Raw genomic sequence first — 7870 nt, forward strand, 5'->3', positions numbered from 1 at the left:
CGTGCGGCGCAGGGAGGCCAGATGCGCGGCGGGCAGCGGCTGGGCGATGCGGGCGCGAGCAGTGCGGGCGCGCGGTCGCTTGGCCAGCGACACGGTGAGGCTGCGCGAGTAGCGGTGAGGGCGGCCAAGGGCATGGCCGGGCGCGGCTGGGGTTGTGCGCGCGTGCGCGTGCATGGGCGAGGCAAGGCTGCCGGCGGCGGCGACAGTAGCAGCAGGAGGGAGAGCGCGGGGTGCGGCCGGTGGGACGGCCGCGGTTGGGCGCTGCGAGGGGAGGGGAGGAAGCGGGGCTCACATTGAGCTTGTAGGGTACTGGGCAGCGGGGCGTGGGGAGGAGGCCGGAGACGGCGGCGACGGGAAGGCAGTCCGGTGATGGCGTCCGGCGAGGTCTAACGGTGGGGCAGCGCCAGGCGTCAAGCGAGGGTGAAGGGATCGGGCTCCTCCCGATCCAGATCCAGAGCGAGGGGGGAAGTGGTCGTCGGTGGGTTAGGGTTTTGGGGTCCAGGGGATAAGGAGAGGAGTGGGGGTGGGCTGCTTGGGCCGGACTGGTGGCCAGCTGGGCTAGTTGGCCCAGTGGGGGCGGGTCCTGTTGTTTTTCTTTTCTTTTGTTTTATTTTCACTTTTTCTTTTTATTTATTTTCTTTTCTGTTTTATTTCACTTCAAAATATTTAGGCATTTTCTAAAAAAATGTTTTCTCCATAATAATTACCAGTGCAATATTTGGCACCGACCGAACATTTTTGTTTCAATGTTTGAAAACTTTTGATGTTTGTCTTTATTTTAGATTTGAATCTGAATCGTTTTTAACTAACGCGAGATTAGCGACAGTAACGGAGGTGACGTGGCATCATTAGCAGAGGTTACTGTAGCTTGATTATCCGGGCGTCACAATTCTCCTCCACTACAAGAAATCTCGTCCCGAGATTTAAGAGGTGGAATAAAGGGGAAAGGTCTGGTTACGAAACCCTAATGAATCTTCTCGGTCTTGGTTGCTCTTCTCGAAGAGGTAGATCCACTACGTTTGATGTCTTCATTTCTCTGCTTCAGGTCATCATGATGAAGTCGGCATCCTTTCTTCGGGAATTCCATCGTACTTACGAATGAATAAAGGGTGGGTATTCCGGGGGAACGAACCTCTGCAAGGTTGACTATCTGGTCGATACCATCGGGGAAGGTGGCGGAAAGTAACTCTCGAATTGAAACTTAAGAAGGTATCGAGAGCAAAGTAAGGAGGTATCATGGGAAGTTTTGAGCGGGCAGGCAATCGTTCGATGCCTGTTACAGGGCGTGAAAGGGGTTCAAAGCAACAATATTAAGTATTGTGTCTGATACAAGAATTGATTGTCCGTAGGACGGTGACTCGTGAATTACCAGAGTCAAGCATGAGAAATAACTTTGGCAACAGGGGTGTACAGGAGAGTCAGGTTTCGATCCTGTGGAACTGTGGGTTATGGACCCACCATGTGGGTTAAAAGTAGGAAAGCGGTGATGTCTTGCACTTTCATGTAAACAAGGCATGTGAGAGGATAGCCTGTCAGTTACATCGGCAACAACATTGGTACCAAGGGCGAGGGACGAAGAGAACCATTTTCCTGCTCGTTGAACGAGGCGGACCAGTAGGCAAAGTTCTCGTCCATCGGTGGTTACCGGAATGTCATCAACAAAAGTAACAGGGTCTTTCTAACAGAATTGTAGAACGAGGTGTTTACAAAAGCAGGAGAATAATATTGCTTAGATCATATAGATCTCAAGAAAGGTTAAACCAAACAATGGAAAGGAAAATGTGATTATCAAATTTAAACAGAACAATGGAAAGGAAAATGTGTTTAAACACATATTTCAACAGTATATTCTTCCCAAGGACAAGCAGAGCATGATATCCATGATCGGATATAATTTAGAAAAGTCTTTAGGTCACGTGAGAGAAATTTCATGACATTACCCATACAGTGGTGTTTGGGTAATTGAGCAGGAAACATTTAGCATTGGGCTTCAAATGTTCTTGTTGAAAATCGGAGTACCACAGACAAGCTTCGAGATAGCATTGACGTGGTCACTGGGTAAAGATCAGACTTTGGATACACAAAGGATCCATCAGGAACAACTTATAGAATAAGTCTTACAATTTCCTCATGGAAGAATGGTTAACCTTGCTAAAAAGGAAGCTATAACAATAGGTCCTCCGGCCAGGTGTGCTAGGTATGACACCACCTTACCGGTTCATATAACGACCAATGTTATAACTCTTGGTAATATGTCCCAACCATCATATCTGACCGAGATTCAGATCTGATTGGTGTCAGGATACCTCAGACTCAGGACGCCTGAGATGAAAGGTGTAACACAAATTGTCGAGATGACATTGTAAGGTTCTCAAGGAAATGAACTATGGAAGCGAGTTCTAAAACAAGAGTTCATCATTAAACCAAGGAGAGGGTGAGGGGATGGCTGATGGATTCAGCGACAATTCGTCGAGATTTCCAAAAGATGGATCTCCACAATTATGTGAACAAGGAGATAACATTTGTCAGATCAAATTATGTAATGAGGTATGCTCGAGGAAAACATACACAGTTAAACATTGGTTGAAAGGTGCACCCGAAATATGGGCTTATGTAGCATGATCAATGTTAGAATGGTGATTCGATAACCAATGGTCTAAGAATGAAATATCAACCATTAACTTCAAAGCAATAGGGTTGCTAGAAGTTTTGAAGTCGCACATCATAGTTCAATTGTCGGTGTTCCGGTTAGAAACAACACGGGGACCAAGGAATGAACGGATATGGCAAGAAGTATCACTTGTATCAAGATCTCTTAAGAGGTGGTGAAATTCTAACAACATTCTTGACATAAAGGATGGTAACACTCTGCGGTAGAACATAACATAAGTTGGATAGCAAGGAACTCAAGGTACAACACAAAACAAGAACAAGTTTTGTGTTGGAGGGAATGCAATAATGTTGTCGATGATAACCCAAATCATCGAGGGCAAAGGATGGTATTTTTCATCAAGAATTCGATAGATATCTTGGAAGACCTCAGAATGTTGATGATGATCACGACACATTTGTCGAGAGGTTTCAAGAAGATGTAACCGATCGGCGATGACATCAAGTCAACAGAATGATGAAGCGAAAAGTTATTGGAACCATGGGTACGACACAAATTCAAAATCAAGCTTGTTGTTCAAGGACAAATGATATGACGAGGAAGATCGATGTAAGATTAGCTCACCATTGAAATTTTTGCTCCGGCAAGAAGGACCAGGTAGCATAGTTAAAATTAACACGATAATGATATAGCCGATCAGGCTAGGAATGACTTGAAGGATTATTAAACTCGTAAGCAACGAAAATTATTTAGAGTTATTGAATCGGAGTGCGGACTCGGTTCACTATTTGGCGTTCTCGGTTGATGACATCCCAGAACCTAGGAACAATTGGATCCGGTGAGAAATAACAATTGATGAAGAACCCATAAGAAGTTATGATGTTCCATGATATTCTCGAGATACCAGGGTGTAATACTCGATGATAGATCAAAGTAAAGGTTGGACTGGTGTATTGATCAGCACAAGACAAGTGCTTAAACTTGCCCGAGAAATGGGATCAATGAAGGACAACATGGTCGGAACCATAGCTGCAAGTGATCCAATTTAATGACACCGAAGGAATTATCCAAATGATTAAATATTTTGCAAGAAGCTTCCATGATAAGTTCTACATCGGGTCCATGGGCATGAACACAAAGTTCAAGGTCGACTCCCACTTCTTTAATGCATAACCTTCCATATACTTCTCGTCTTCGAAAAGTTGTAGAGTTGAAAATTTATCCGGCGAAACGCCAGTAGATATAACCCGCATAATCTTCGGGTTCACACCGTTTATGGATGGCATAGGTTTAACCCATCGAGGCATCTTGTGAACACATACCACAAACTTCAGGAGCGAATAACTCAAGCTCGGGAGCAGAGCCTGGTTGACAAAAGCAGGGGATACAATTTACCAAAAGCATTATGTATCCGAGGAAAGGCTCACAAGGTTAATGAATATGAAGGACGGTGTCGGACAGAATCCAACAAAGGATCTGGTGGTCCCTAAGGGATCTGATGTGAGCATCGGTACTCAACCATAAGAAGAAAGAATGCAAGGAGATCTGATTATAGAAACAATTGACTAATTCAAGCCCAATGCCAAAGGAATTAAGATTTCCAAATCAAGGGATCAGAAGCAAACGCTCTGATAAAGGATGGATAATTTGAATAGACTTAGGGGTACAATCGATGGCAATTTAATTGGTTGAGAACCAGCTCATGTTCAAAATGACGTCTGAGCCAGAAGGATAATTTTCAGGGAATAACTGATGATTGTGTGCATTCACACACATGTTGAATCAACAGGATCAGAATGTCGATCACAAAGTATTTTAATGAATGTTGCTAGACATATGGAAGTAACCATTATGCAAGCAGGTAAAGAAGATCAAGAGCAATAGGCTACTGAGGATTTCGGAAGAGCGAATGGCATTTTGAAGAATTTTGCGAAACACCTGAACAACTGGGGATGAACGAATCCCCGGTATGTGTGAGTATTAATTTATGTAGGTGTATTCAGGTGACAAGGAACTGCAAGGCAGTAGGCACAAGGATTCTCGGAACAACAACAAGTATTTCGGGGTAGCTTGTAATAACAAGAGCAACTGGGGACTAAGGTAAGAATGGCAAGTGCATGTAGTTATCTATAGGGGTTGACGGTGGAAGGGAATTGCAAACGCAATGAGCACAAGTTCTCGGGATAACATCGGAGAGTATCTTCTGAATCTTTTGGTGCAACAGGCGATCATCTGTAATAAGAGGCTCTCCGGAAGAAAGTAATTACGAGAACCTAGAGTTAGAGTTAGTAAAATCATTTAACCCGAATAGAAGAGAGATCAGAGTCCCAGAGTATAGATGAGGAGTAAAAGATACTAATACCACCCAATGGCGATGTGGGCCCGTAAGCCGCACAACCATGTTAGTAAAAGTTTTACAATGTTTAGACTCAACTTCGGCCAAGGAGTGTGGAAGGGGGATTCCTACAGGCAGTCGGCTCTGATACCAACTTGTGACGCCCCCGATTCAATCGTACACTAATCATGCACGCAAACATGTATGATCAATATCAGGTACTCACGGGAAGATATCACAACACAACTCTAAAAACATAATTAAGTCATACAAGCATCATAATACAAGCCAGGGGCCTTGAGGGCTCGAATACAAGTGCTCGATCATAGACAAGTCAGCGGAAGCAACAATATCTGAGTACAGACATAAGTTAAACAAGTTGCCATAAGATGGCTAGCACAAACTGGGATACAGATCGAAAGAGGCGCATGCCTCCTGCCTGGGATCCTCCTAAACTACTCCTGGTCATCGTCAGCAGCCTGCACATAGTAGTAGTCACCTCCAGTGTAGAAGGAGTCATCGTCGACGGTGGCGTCTGGCTCCTGGGCTCCAACATCTGGTTGCGACAACCAGGAAGAAATGGAAAGAGGGGAAAGAGGGAGAAAAGTGTTGGAGATCGTTACAGAAATTAAAAAATTTCTACGCATCACCAAGAACAATCTATGGAGTCTTCTAGCAACGAGAGGGAAAAGAGTGCATCTACATACCCTTGTAGATCGCGAGCGGAAGCGTTCAAGTGAACGGGGTTGATGGAGTCGTACTCGTCGTGATCCAAATCACCGATGACCGAGCGCTGAACGGACGGCACCTCCGCGTTCAACACACGTACGGTTGGGGAAGACGTCTCCTCCTTCTTGATCCAGCAAGGGGAGGGAGAGGTTGATGGAGATCCAGTAGCACGACGGCGTGGTGGTGGAAGCAGCGGGGATCTCGGCAGGGCTTCGCCAAGCTCAGCGAGAGGGAGAGGTGTCACAGGAGGGAGAGGGAGGCGCCAGGGGCTTGGGGTGCTGCTCCCATGCGCCTCCCCACTATATATAGGGGTGGAGGGGGCTGGTTTCTTGCCCTCCAAGTCCATTGGGGCGTTGGCAAAGGTGGGGGAAAGAAATCCCATCATTTCCCTTCCCCACCGATTGTTATCCCCCTTTTTTAGGGATCTTGATCTTATCCCTTCGGGATATAATCTTATTCCTTCTAAGGTGGGATCTTGGTGCACCTTGACCAGGGGTGCGGGGCCTTGCCCCCACTACCCACGTTCATGTGGGTCCCCCCATGCAGGTGGGCCCCACTTCGGAACCTTCTAGAACCTTCCCGGTACAATACCGAAAAATCCCGAACATTTTCCGGTGGCCAAAATAGGACTTCCCATATATAAATCTTTACCTCCGGACCATTCTGGAACTCCTCGTGACGTCCGGGATCTCATCCGGAACTCCGAACAACTTTCGGTTAACCGCATACTAATATCTCTACAACTCTAGCGTCACCGAACCTTAAGTGTGTAGACCCTACGGGTTCGGGAGACATGCAGACATGACCGAGACGACTCTCCGGTCAATAACCAACAGCGGGATCTGGATACCCATGTTGGCTCCCACATGTTCCACGATGATCTCATCGGATGAACCACGATGTCGAGGATTCAATCAATCCCGTATACAATTCCCTTTGTCAATCGGTACGTTACTTGCCCGAGATTCGATCGTCGGTATCCCAATACCTTGTTCAATCTCGTTACCGGCAAGTCACTTTACTCGTACCGTAATGCATGATCCCGTGACCAAACACTTGGTCACATTGAGCTCATTATGATGATGCATTACCGAGTGGGCCCAGAGATACCTCTCCGTCATACGGAGTGACAAATCCCAGTCTCGATTCGTGCCAACCCAACAGACACTTTCGGAGATACCCGTAGTGCACCTTTATAGCCACCCAGTTACGTTGTGACGTTTGGCACACCCAAAGCACTCCTATGGTATCCGGGAGTTGCACCATCTCATGGTCTAAGGAAATGATACTTGACATTTGGAAAAGCTCTAGCAAACGAACTACACGATCTTGTGCTATGCTTAGGATTGGGTCTTGTCCATCACATCATTCTCCTAATGATGTGATCCCGTTATCAATGACATCCAATGTCCATAGTCAGGAAACCATGACTATCTGTTGATCAACGAGCTAGTCAACTAGAGGCTCACTAGGGACATGTTGTGGTCTATTGTAACACCCCGCATGTAACTTGCCATATTTGTAACTCCGCTCTTGCCATTTCCGGCTATGTGTTATGATATTCCCTCCGTTGTCGGGTTTTGTCTTTCGTTTTGTATTTTTTCATGTCATGCATTTTCATATCATGTCATCATGTGAATTGCATTTGCATACGTGTTCGTCTCATGCATCCGAGCATTTTCCCCGTTGTCCGTTTTGCAATCCGGCGCTCCTATCTCCTCCGGTGCACCCCTTTCGTTTTCTTTCGTGTGCGGGTGTCAAACTTTCTCGGAATGGACCGAGGCTTGTCAAGTGGCCTTAATATACCACCCGGAGACTACCGGTCAAGTTTCGTTCCATTCGGAGGTCGTTTGGTACTCCAACGGTTAACCGGGCATCCGCAAAGTCCATTTGAGTTTCCAGCAAAAACCCCCTCAAAAACCAGCCCGAAACCCACCAAACTCTCTTCCATGCTCTAGGACGTTCGATCACGCTCGTGTGGGCGAAAACCGCACCTCATTTGGAGCCTCCTAGCTCCCTCTACCTATTTATATGTGGGCATTCCGAAAAACGAAATCGCAGACGAACCCTAGCTTCTCCACCGCGCGCTGCCGGACGAATCGTCTGCCAATGGACACGTCCGACCGCCCCGCCACCGCCACGTCGCGCGCCTCCACCGCGCCGTCCGCCGAGGCCTGCCGCCCCGTTCCCGGCCC

This window comes from Triticum aestivum, chromosome 2D (genome assembly GCF_018294505.1).
Source record: "Triticum aestivum cultivar Chinese Spring chromosome 2D, IWGSC CS RefSeq v2.1, whole genome shotgun sequence".
NCBI lineage: Eukaryota > Viridiplantae > Streptophyta > Magnoliopsida > Poales > Poaceae > Triticum > Triticum aestivum.